The 12,923-nt window shown below is 33.9% G+C and overlaps 1 protein-coding gene across 11 annotated transcripts in view; it reads left to right on the top strand.

The window, feature by feature from the left end:
* LOC117435640 (eyes absent homolog 1) overlaps positions 1-12,923 on the top strand; it is a 103,330-nt gene that overhangs the window by 46,502 nt on the left and 43,905 nt on the right. For 4 of the 11 annotated variants that reach the window (XM_059017265.1, XM_059017269.1, XM_059017270.1 and 1 more), the window contains exon 2: positions 4,610-4,766. The gene's annotated coding sequence lies outside the window, so the exon portion shown is untranslated. Of the gene's footprint in view, positions 1-4,609; positions 4,767-7,857; positions 8,069-8,438; positions 9,366-9,450; positions 9,533-12,923 lie in introns of those variants that run through there. The other 7 variants (XM_059017266.1, XM_059017267.1, XM_034058965.3 and 4 more) reach the window with 6 other exon arrangements.

Here is a 12,923-nt window from a genome sequence, read left to right on the forward strand (position 1 = left end):
TCAGTTCTGTGCATGGGTAACATTTTGATTTAATTTTGCTGTTGGGTCGTTTATGGGGGATTTTACATACTGCTACAATACGTACTGGATTTAAAAGTATGTACAGTATTACAGTCCACAGTCATCTCTTTTGGCAAGTGATATTTTCAAAATCAAATTGTTCTGAATTAAAATACTTCTTCTGAATTAAAGTACTGTACCAACAAAACCAACTACAGTACATGTAAATGGAAGCCTGCTTATTTTAAAACACAGTCCTTTCAGCTATGTATTTTTGAGATTGTATCTTTTTTGTGTTCCTTGAAAAACCAGACAACACTACAGTATTAATTTGGCCAGTGTAAATCATTTCGGGAACAAACATGCCAATATTCGTTAGAAGGCGACCCCAACAACCGCATTATAATGGGGTAGCATTGCATATCTATGTTACGCTTCATGTGTAAAATCAGTAAATCTACAGATTAACCGGTAAATGTGCAGATTTACCAGTTTATCGGTCAATCTATAAAATAAACGGTAAATTTGTAGATTAACCAGCTCACTGGTCAATCTCTAAAATAACAATGTGTGTAGATTAACCAGCTCACAGGTCAATCTCTAAAATAACCATGTGTGTAGAGTTACCAGCTCACCGGTCAATCTCTAAAATAACCATGTGTGTAGATTTACCAGCTCACCGGTCAATCTCTAAAATAACCATGTGTGTAGAGTTACCAGCTCACAGGTCAATCTCTAAAATAACCATGTGTGTAGAGTTACCAGCTCACAGGTCAATCTCTAAAATAACAATGTGTGTAGATTAACCAGCTCACAGGTCAATCTCTAAAATAACCATGTGTGTAGATTTACCAGCTCACCGGTTAATCTCTAAAATAACAATGTGTGTAGATTAACCAGCTCACAGGTCAATCTCTAAAATAACCATGTGTGTAGAGTTACCAGCTCACCGGTCAATCTCTAAAATAACCATGTGTGTAGATTTACCAGCTCACCGGTCAATCTCTAAAATAACCATGTGTGTAGATTTACCAGCTCACCGGTCAATCTCTAAAATAACCATGTGTGTAGAGTTACCAGCTCACAGGTCAATCTCTAAAATAACCATGTGTGTAGAGTTACCAGCTCACCGGTCAATCTCTAAAATAACCATGTGTGTAGAGTTACCAGCTCACCGGTCAATCTCTAAAATAACCATGTGTGTAGAGTTACCAGCTCACCGGTCAATCTCTAAAATAACCATGTGTGTAGAGTTACCAGCTCACCGGTCAATCTCTAAAATAACCATGTGTGTAGAGTTACCAGCTCACCGGTCAATCTCTAAAATAACCATGTGTGTAGAGTTACCAGCTCACCGGTCAATCTCTAAAATAACCATGTGTGTAGATTTACCAGCCCACAGGTCAATCTCTAAAATAACCATGTGTGTAGAGTTACCAGCTCACCGGTCAATCTCTAAAATAACCATGTGTGTAGAGTTACCAGCTCACCGGTCAATCTCTAAAATAACCATGTGTGTAGAGTTACCAGCTCACCGGTCAATCTCTAAAATAACCATGTGTGTAGATTTACCAGCTCACCGGTCAATCTCTAAAATAACCATGTGTGTAGATTTACCAGCTCACCGGTCAATCTCTAAAATAACCATGTGTGTAGAGTTACCAGCTCACCGGTCAATCTCTAAAATAACCATGTGTGTAGATTTACCAGCTCACCGGTCAATTTCTAAATCATTAATATTAATAGTAGTAGTATTAATAAATTATTATTAATACTACTACGACTACTAATAATAATTTATGTGTTTGGCAGAGACCATATATTAATGTTTTGTCCTATATACAGACATGATTAGAGACTGATTTCTGGTTTTATTTCTAACCATTTTATCCCCCTTGGCTTTTGCTTTATGTAAAAAAAAAAAAAGCACTTTCTCGATTTTATTTTAAATCAAAATTTACCATAGGGCAAGCATTAGGTATGGTAATAATGTCATCTCTTCAGCAAAACTCATGCCTCTACTAAGTGTGATTTAGTATTATTAAGTTAAACTCATTTAGAAAAAAGCATAACCCAAGTCAGGTTTTGCGTTTCAGTGAGAATCATATGTAGTGTGCTATGTATTATTGTATTGTGAATTGTATTGTGAATTGTTGCCAGCCAGTGATTATTGATGTAAGGAAAAGAGATAGATGACCGATTTTACACATGAACCGTAATATCTACACTACTCCAGCTACTCCACTCATTCAGCTGCTGTCCACAAACCTATTAATTACAATACAAAAACATGGTAATTGCATCGAAAGAGGTGGGAATATATTTTTTATTCACTGTGTACGATTTAAATGTCATGTTTGAACTTAATAAACAATTCTTAATTCCTTTTGGCATTTGTCCTAGTAAAATATACAGACTCTTATTGAGGCGTGTATTTTTTGTTTAAAATATGCATATTTCCTTTTTTTATAGTAAACTTTGTCTTCTATTACCGGTAAGTACAATTCCAATCTTCTGATGTAAAATAAAACACAAACATGAAATATTTAAACCATTCAGAAGAATAAGGGGCAGGTGTACTAAGATGGGACAGTCGCAGCTCAAACATATTGCAATTTGCATTTTTGTTGCGACACTTAAAGTGAACATTTTGTTGTATCTACTAAGTTGTGAATGAGCAGACTTCTTTACCAAGTGATTGGCATGTCTGTGTTGTGGTTTTATGATACAGTTGTGTGTACTATAGCGCTTAATGTATTTTCTGCTGCAGCTGAATCACATATTAGGTCATAAAAGGTCTGGAATCCTCGGCTTTCAACACTAGTTTTTCAATGGGTTTCCTATATCATTATAAGGACTGAAATATCTTTATTAACTTGATGTTCACCGTCTGGTTAATTATTGGTTGAATGTTATTTTCAAATTGTGACACGTGACACAACAGAGAATATGGCTTTGCATTTTTGAAAGCCAACAAAAAATCATGGACTGGTTTGTAAATGTCAGAATTCAGTATTGAGAACAAGTATTTTTTTTTTTTTGACTGAATGTAGATAGTGTCGGAAGTAAAACTGAGTTAAATTAGGGGCTATTTTGTCTCAAACTAAAAGGGTGTTTGCCTTTTGATAAAACTTGCTGCAACACTAAGAGAGTAATTTGAATTATAACATAGCTGATCCTGTGCCTGGTTTGATTTATGCCATTTATAACCCAATAAGTCCCAGCAATGTATGTAGACATTACACAGGGGTATGTTGTTAACATTTGCTTCATCAGTTTCATACTGTACATAGTCCGTCTTCCCCGGTTATTAACCTTTGGTTATTTTTGAACTTCTTGTCATGCCTCAAGTCATTTTATGTGACGCCAGCATGATGTGAGGCACCCACTGCTCTGGCAAGCAGCAAAAAGTCCACACACTTTGCAGGGATGACTTCCAAGACTGTGGAAAATTGTAAGGCTCAGCATCTTCCAGATTCTATAAAATGAATGGCATTCCATCTTAAGATAATCCAAGTGTCTTTTTTATATGCACATGCAGTGGAAGACAGAGATAGAAAGTCTCAGCTGTCGGATTTTGAATAGTCAGTTAACGTTGCATGTGATTGGTGTTGGCAGCATACTGTAAGTTTAGGTGGTTTTACTTACTCTGTTCATAAAACCTGGGGGAGGGTAACTTATTTATTTTCAACCAAGCTTATTGAGGCATTCTCAGGTATTACTGCATGAAACTTTGTACTGCATCTTTTTATTTATTTTTACAATTTCCAGAGCTTATTACAACACACTTTACTCTAAAAGGTAAATCATTTTTATTTTTTTCAAAATGTATTTAAAAAGCACCCAGGTTAACTTTTTACTCTGGTATAATTCTTGCACCCAAACTAAGAACTCATGAGCTAAATACTGCATTTATGTAGATACAAGGTGAATACATCTTAAGATAACAAGTGGGGCCCTCAATCACCCATGTGGACCGCAATACCCCTTTTTGAATATGTACCATATTCTTCCGAGTCAATGCCCGGGGGCATAAAGTTGTAGTTAAGGGAGGGGGAGGGGGGGCATTGACTCAGACACTGCCGAACTACACGTCATTGTCATCTGAACCTTCTTGGTGAGCAATTGTCTGAATCATTAGTGCACAGAGCAACTACTAGGCAGTCTTTTCTATTCACATGAGCCACGATATTTCCCCTCAGGCATTATTTGCGCATGGTTATTAAAAACTGGAAATTAATGGGGCAGAATCCCGTAATTCTACTTTACATTTCTTTTTTTGTTTGTAAAAGTATGTAAAAAAAACTCCAAAGAGTGCCCTACAATATTTTAAGTATTTAAAGGGTGCTGGTATTTGGTTCTGCAACTATTTAGACAAAAATAGGAGTGTTATTTGGCTCCAAGTCCACTTCAGTTGTTGTAGAAACTTTGCACTGGAGCTTAGTAAAGCTTGACTTCTGTGTCTCCAAACTCAATTTGGATTGTGAGATTGAGACACAGAATACTTTATTGCCCAATAGATAGATCTTTCCCTTTCCCGTTTGTGTGTTAGGCAATGGTTTACTGCTATTTAGGGACTAAAGATGGTTTTGCTCTTCCCCTTTCTTAGAAGGACAGTCAGTAACCTCATCCCTGAGGAAGGCGCTTCCCTGCTGTGCACTGTGTTAATTGGGAGACTTGCCACATCGCATTGGTGATCAACTACCAAGTCAGAAAGCAGCTGTGGGCTTGGGAATGCTAAATCTCTGGATGTAGGGGGGCAGAATGTAAGTGTCTGGGACAGTTGGGTTTTCTGTTAAATGTTTTTGTGGACAATTCACACGCGTAGGCAGAAAAGGTTCCAGAGGGACTTACCCCATTTGTATTTGAGGGTGCAGCGAAACTATTTTTAGAGACTGGTTGAAAAAGATGCTATCTCTATTTTTCATTTTTGTATTTATTTGCATTTAAAATTAATTCTCAATTTAGAATTGCTACATCATTTTTTATTTTTATAGTAAGGACCTTATTCAAAAGATACTAAAATAGATGCATTGGTAAATTTGGAAGGATGTCTATGGGACTTAGACAGCTTCCTAACAAAAAGTGCATTCGTGTTTATTTTATATTAAGCAGTTGCTTTTCTCATATTCACATTGGATGACCCATCTTTTAAATTATTTTCAATTTTTTAAATAAGCCACATATATAAATGTATCTTAAAACATAAACACTAATAGATTTGGTGGTTCAGGGAAGCAAATGCATGAAGGGTGTCTGGCCAAACCCAAACTAGCCATGTTTGTAGCGGGTATTTATTCAGCATGGAAAATAACTATGTTGGTTTGGGTTGTCACAACCAAGGCGTTTGGATCCTAATCTACAAGGTTGTTTCAAATTTAAAACTGACAAATAACAATAAAACATAGCATCTCTAGAACAGGACTATTTGGGGGCCTATACTGTATGCACCAGTCTGCAAGAATAAGGTCCCAATTTCTCCTCTCCATGGATTTCCACACAGCTGATACAACCTTCACAGAAGCGTTCAACCCACTTGTATACCTCATTTTTTAAAGTGCAGCAAGAGAAGTACACTCAACATCCAAGCTTTAAGAGAATGCTATAACGAAAACACACACCTGCCTTTTGGAACTACAGTACGGCAGTCTTCCCCACTAGTGTTAGTGCCAACTGAAATGTGTCCCTGTATATTTAGAATGATAAACTTTTATTTTTGTTACTTTGAAATGGTCAACATTATCCATACCGGGGCCTAAATATGTAGCAAAAAAGGCCACAAATATTGAACTTTCAGGTGATCCAAGAATGATAACTGTATGGCTTTATAATCAAAGACAATCAATTAGATCTGGTGAAACTGAGCTAAATAAAAGAAATGAAGTTTTCAAATAATACGATACTTCCACTGTGTAAGACCTTTGATTTGGTAACACAACAAGAATGTTCTACTACAGAGGGGAGGGGGTATTCAATTGAACCAGGAGTGCCAGATATTCAATACCAACTACATAGTCATGTGACGAAAAGATCTGCAAAGTGTCAAGGGACCAAACAAAGTTGTGAGGTTTCAAACTTTATTTCCCTCCTAGTTAATAGAAAAAAAAAAACACTTTGTTGGTTAAGTGTCTAGATAAATATATAGAAGGTGCTCTTTTCATTAGTGCAAGGCACAGAGTTCAGATTTCCAATCTCTGGGGTGAGTTTGCAGAACAACATGCACAGACCTAACGGGAGAAAAGCAACTTGATCCCCACAAAGTATGACTGTGTATAAACTTTATAGTAGCCATTTAAAAGCAAATATTTAGAATGTTCACATAAAAATACTGTAGATACAGTGCATAGGCTATAAAGACATTCAACATCGCATGTTATTCAATTTATGTGTTACTTTGGTGAAAGCTAAACGTGGAACATCAAAGCGCATTGGAGCTGCTCATTTACTGCTATTAGTTATTTAACAGAGAAATAGCATCCTGCTTCCAAATAAGCTCAGGACAGTCTATGCAGTTGAAAGCACTCTTTAGTTGCCGTAATTATGTGTGCTTTCCTGAACAGCTGATTCCAAACACTAATTAGTTCTGTCGATGAAAGTAACATTTGTGTTTGTTAAAATTAAAAGTAACACAAAAACATATTTATTTTTCCAAGGTAAATGTGAAACTAGTCTTGTATTTACGTTTAATATATGTGATTTTCAATAAGGTATTTCTTTGAACTAAAGCTCGCCTAAACATTAAAAAGCCAGCAGCTTATAGTCTGAAAAACACTTCGAAATTCACTCTGGTGCGGGATCCATGTAGGCCAGTCCTGAATATGTTTAATGAAAAATGTACTTGACTTTTAATTTTAGCTCAAGCTTAATATAGTTTTTGGCCAATAGACTTTTAGCACAAATGTCAGCCGTGCCGCACTTAGCAGCTGGTTTTGCCAAGTCCACATTTGCTTGTTGTAATGACTACATATTTGACTTAATGCAAAGTGTTAGGTAAAGGTGAACAGAAATGTACATTATGATTATGAAGATATTTTTTATCTTCAGACAATATATTTTTTCTTCAATATTTATTTATTTATTTTTTATTTGAATAGACCCCAGTAATCTATTGTCTATTTCAAGGGCTCATAATGTTTTAGATCTATGATGTACAACGTCCTCAGTGCAAGGTCAAGTTAACTGTTATTGGTATCTCTATTAGATTCGAATAAGCCTTCAACCAGTTCTACCAAGCCTAAAATATAATTTGCATGCCAGATTATTCTGTTTTGTGTTAATGGAACACAACAGTCCAGTACACTAAAAAATATTACAAGATGTTGTTTGATGATAGCTTACTCATTGCTAGCAGTGTGTTCATTGTTAAGTGTTAGCAGAATCACTTTAATTTTCAGGACATGAAGAAAACACAATGCATTTTAAACAGGTCTTAAGCAATTGCAAATAAGTATACTGTACAGTTCTGAAATAATTCACTTGCTAAATTACATAACGTTTTTTTTTTTATATAACTGTAAAATAAGCATAATTAAATTAACTTACTATAAAGTTATGTAATGAATGCCTGTGGCCATTAGAAATATTGTATTGAGATATTTATGAACACTTCTAAATCCAATTGGAAATACAGACCAATATGTTTACCTGTGGGTACTTTTTTTTGGCAAATACTGTAAATAGGTTTACATGATAAGAAATTATATTTCCTGTTATTTTACTACGCTTATAACAGGGAAACTGCAGCTAGCTCTATTTATTTTGGTTTCACAGCCCATTAAAGGTTTGCTCATGTTGACCTGGTCTCCCTTATATGGTAGGTGAATATACCACAGTTCCTTAGCAGATCACAAGCAAAATGAAATCCTAGGTGTATGTGCAACGGGAGGCTGCTGTGTAGCTCTGGCAAAACATTCTCTGATTCTAAAGTTTCCACACAGTTTACTCAACTAACTGCAAAGAAGAGGGTGTCAGACTGTAATGTACACTTTGCAGCAATCAGATACATTGCGAGACAGAGTTTCCTCTGTAGAACCGTTAATATTGTGCTTCGTAGGTGATTGTCTGAAAGGTAAGGTGAGAACCTCAAATGATACAGGCATTTTTAAAACATGGAATGTATTTATTGTGTAAAAAATACATATTGTTTATGTGTTTTTATTTAGTTTTTTCATCTAGTTTTTTAAGCACTTTTTTCAGTTGTAAAAAGCAATTGGTGTTGAAAAAGTTAGTTGAGTCTTGCTTTTAATTTTGCAACGTTGCTTGTCTTTTTATTCTCTGTTTGCATTCTCATGCTCATAACTCAAAAGTGAATTAAGATATTTTGTTATAATGGAAACAAAGCTAAACTAAAAAAAAAAAAAAACTTTAAGAAATGTATACTGTCAAGAACCATTAACTTAATTGTTAACCTTTTTCATATATAAAAGTAATTGTTTATATTTGAAATGAGTACTTTTTCTTTAAAAAAAAAAAAAGTTATGTACAGTAACATTTATTATACAATGCTAAATATTTCGAAAGAAAATTGAATTAAACACATGCGTGGAAATTAAAGCCTCTACTAGCTAACAATTACCAACTGCTAAAAAATGTAAGACAGAATGTAATCATTAACTTACACATATACTGGTAGCTGCTACTTGTTGAAGGAGTGCTTCCACAAGGCTGATGAGACACAGCAGTCTATCCAGATAGCAGAGGCTCGATAATTTACATAATGAATTTATGTGAGGGCGACTTAGATATCACTGCTGAGGTTCTTAGTCGGGTTAAAACCAGTAAAGCAGACACAAGAGAAAAGCTGTGGTCTAAACTAGAAAAACAAAAACAACAGAAAAAAAGCCCTAAGGCTGCATGACCAGAACCACAAAATTCAGCAAACAAATAGGATGGATGAAGGATCTGCTATTTCTTTGTCTTAGGTTCACTGATACGATCTGGAAAAGGCTATATTGCTTAAAGCTGTAAATGACATACGGAGGGCCGGTGTTGCGCTGCTTGGTGCTCGGTGCTAATTCCCCAGTGCCTCTTCCAGCCTAGTCTTCCTGTGAAAGTCCACAGAGGAGTTCTTGCTGCTTCAGATAGCAGCTTCTTTTTTTTCTCCTTCCTCAGACACTCTCCAGTCTGCAGCAGAAATCAGACAGCTCTCACTCCAGCTCTGGTTGCCCCACAGAGATACTGCACTGTGGCTATGTTAAAGCTTAAAAACTTTTAACACTTATATTGCATCCATCATAGGCCTTCTTAGGTGTTCTTAAGAGCAGAGTGTTGCACTTAGACATGGTAAAAAATGGAAAACCTGAAGGAAATTTAAAAAAGGGTAAGAAATAGAGGAAAGTCAGTGGATCCCAACCGTTTTTAGCTCTGTAAGTACATGCATGTTGCTTTTTAAATTAAGTGAACTGTCTGTAAATGTTCTTTATTTTGTAATACAAGCTTTTCGTTTTTTAGGGTTTCCTGTTGGAAAAGTTGGAAAAGGCTTTTGAGGTTTTTACATCATTGAATAGTGTGTGTTTTTTGAAGATTTGTAATAGTAAGTAATACTATTTTAGTTCAGCAATTAAACATTTCTTAGAAATTACACACAAAAAATGAATGTCTTACTTTTATGAATAGTCTTTGCTGAAATTGAATGTAATATTCCAAATGTATTGTGGTATCTGCTGGTCTGGCTAAAATTGACATTTATTTGTTTTGTTATTTAAAAAAAAAAAAAAAAAAAAGGAATATATATATTCCACAAACTATGACAATTAAATCTGGCTAACTTATAATATGTCAGAATGCTATATGCCGACCGTATCTAGGTAGTTACTTAGTTATTGTAAAAGTACAGTTCATTTTGTATGGTAGATAATGTAGAGTATGCAATTCTTTATGATGCTGATATATTTTCTTACTGAATGACACGATTGCTTGATTTGTACAAACCATATAAACAAATATACAAGACAGGTGTACTGAAATATTTTTGAAAATATAGAACCAAGCTGGATGTATTTGACAGAGTTTGCTTGAGCAGGAAATCCTTTTGCTTAATAAGTTTAAATTTTCCATGCAGCAAGCAAAACATACTGATCCCCGCAGGAGACCCTTTTTCAGGCTGGCAGAATAAACAAAACCCACACAGTTAAAACAGTTGACATTTAATGGCATCTGCTGTAGCCTGGAACGTGTTGCAGAGAGAGTAAGCCAGAGATATATATTCAAAATCAACATGCTATGAAATTATGTTTCTGGTAGTACGTTTGGTAAAAGTGTTTTCATATGGAATGTTCATTTTTAGTGTTTGCTCAATTTAAATAGCAATATATTTGTGTTTATGTTATGTATTTCTGTTAACATTCGAAAGTATTTCAACCCCGGCATTAATAATAGAATGAAAAACATTTATTTCTGAATTTTGGGGGGAAATAATGCGAAAGGCATCTTTTATGACTTGATTAGCAACAATACCCCACCTGTATTTAGTATCTGGTAAAACAAATATATTGTACTTTACTAACGTGAAATATATTTTCAAGAAGTAGAAATTTAAATAAAAAAATAAATAATAATAATAATAATAATAATAATAATAATAATAATAATAATAATAATAATAATAATAATAATAATACTAATAAGCATAACCATATAAAACAATGCATTTGCTGTGTGTCTTTAAACAACGGGAAACAGTTTCCATTATTTTACATGATCAGTCTGTTTTTCTAATTAACTGATAATGAGCTGCCAGATTTGTATTGTTGTATTTGTTTGTATCAGGCCTTCATATTTTGTGAATTAAGCTTTTCTTGATAAACTGCCATGCCAGCAGTCTCCTGCTGCTGTATGTTTGCTAAAGGCCCAATGTGATCCGTATGTGTGCGGCCGAAGTCTTTCAAAGCTGAAGATTGTGTGCGGTGATAGACACAGAGGGCTAATTGATACTGCCTAGCTCTGCTGTTTATTAGAAAGAGACAGAGGAAGCAAAAGCCTAAAGCACATACTGAGCAATTAGATAGGTGAGTTGTTTACTAAATACAGATGTGTGTTATTTTATTAACATGATGCTGTTTGTCTCTGGAATATGCTGCCAAAAGAGAAGGATATGAGAATTGAGTGTCTCAAATTAACTTCACAATCACTTCTATGATATAATATTATAATAATTATATATATATATATATATATATATATATATATATATATATATATATATATATATATATATATATATATATATATAAGATTATTATTTATTTTTAAAGAAAATAAAGATGTTTGGATTCTGTCAGTAGTTGGTTTTAAATTTGTAAATTTGGTCCTTCGTTTTTAGGTAGCATACTGTTTTTATTGATTATTATTATTATTATTATTATTATTATTATTATTATTATTATTATTATTATTATTATTATTCATCCTTTTTATATGTTTAGTGTGGGTAAACTAAGCAGTTTGCAACTAGAAAAATGGAAATGGTAAAAAAAGATGTTCAATCTCCTGTAAATGTATTGTATTTTGTATCTTTCTGAAATTTTAATTCAAATACTATTAATAGTTTACTTTTCGCAGTGTGTTATTATCTTTCTGGCTTCACGCATGACTTTCTATCAGATGCTTCTAATTTGAAATTTAGCAAAGTATAACAAAGTGCAAAAAAAAAAAAAAAGTCCTGACTTTTGTGTCTGTATCCCCTGGCTCTGCGGTAGGGAGAGTGTGATAAAATGTGTACCTTAAATCTTGTTTGATGGGCTCTCAAAGTGAGCTTGCCTTCTGGAAATAATTTTGAGGGTTGAAGAGCACAGTATTAACAGATTTAATGTAGCTATTCAGTGGATTGTTAGAGCACTGTGTCAGATTTAGCAAAATGGGAGACAAATTGAACATCAACAACCCACACATCTGTGAAGAATTACACTTTTAATTAAAGAAAAGTGAAAATCGAAAAGTCATTTTACTGTGCTCTCCCTGATTCATCTACATTCCAGTTGAATCGTCTGCTGAGGAAACTGTATTTGCTTATCCTTGCTAAATATTTCTGATTATCATAAGCTTGTGAAATAGTTTTAGTTGTTTTAGGGTTTACAGTTATTTTTACATACAGCGACAGTAAGTTTCAGATGTAAAGAAAAAATGCAAGTTTGATGATATGGATATTTTAAAAACATTTTAGTTTCTTTATGTCTTAAAATAAATAAAAAAAAACAAACACAAATAAGCATTTGTATGTTCATACTTAGTAAAATTAAAAGAGGTGTGGTCAGCTTTTTTTTTTTTTTTTTTTTTACAATAGTTTGTAAAAAAATAACATAAATAGTATTGTGTGCAATTAATAAAAAATGAAAATAATACCCAGACAAAATGAACACTAACCTATGCATCCAAATTAGTTTATGTATGTTTTTTTTTTATTATTATTATTTACTGCCTGAAGAAAATTTGCTAATTTATCATAGCTGTATTTATGTTTACTTTTGATGCCCAGATAAAAAGAAACAAGTGAAGTGTAACGTTTTGTAAACGGTGACTAATTCCACTCACATCTGTGTCCAATTGTTGTCTGCATCTACATTCTTTGTGAGTAGATTTATTTTCCCTTGGCCACCATGTGGATTCAGCTGACCAGCTTAAGTGAGGATTTAGTTGTTTAAAAGTTATTTTGATTAAAGCGCTGTTTTTTAAACCTGGTAACACACAACACATGGTTTGCATAATCTGTATGACTCAAAGAAATATGTATAGTTTACCCCATAAAATTAAAAGCCTGTAAACTTGGGGTGGAAAAATGCAACAAGGCACATGCATGTATCATGTGTATATATAAATACAGTAATCGCTTATTTGAAATACATTATAGTGGTAATAATATATTCATATTTAAGCCACTATCATTTATGATTTTAATGTGGTCATTGTCATGCAAATAATTTGTTTTC

The sequence above is a fragment of the Acipenser ruthenus genome, chromosome 3 (assembly GCF_902713425.1).
Source record: "Acipenser ruthenus chromosome 3, fAciRut3.2 maternal haplotype, whole genome shotgun sequence".
Taxonomy (NCBI): domain Eukaryota; kingdom Metazoa; phylum Chordata; class Actinopteri; order Acipenseriformes; family Acipenseridae; genus Acipenser; species Acipenser ruthenus.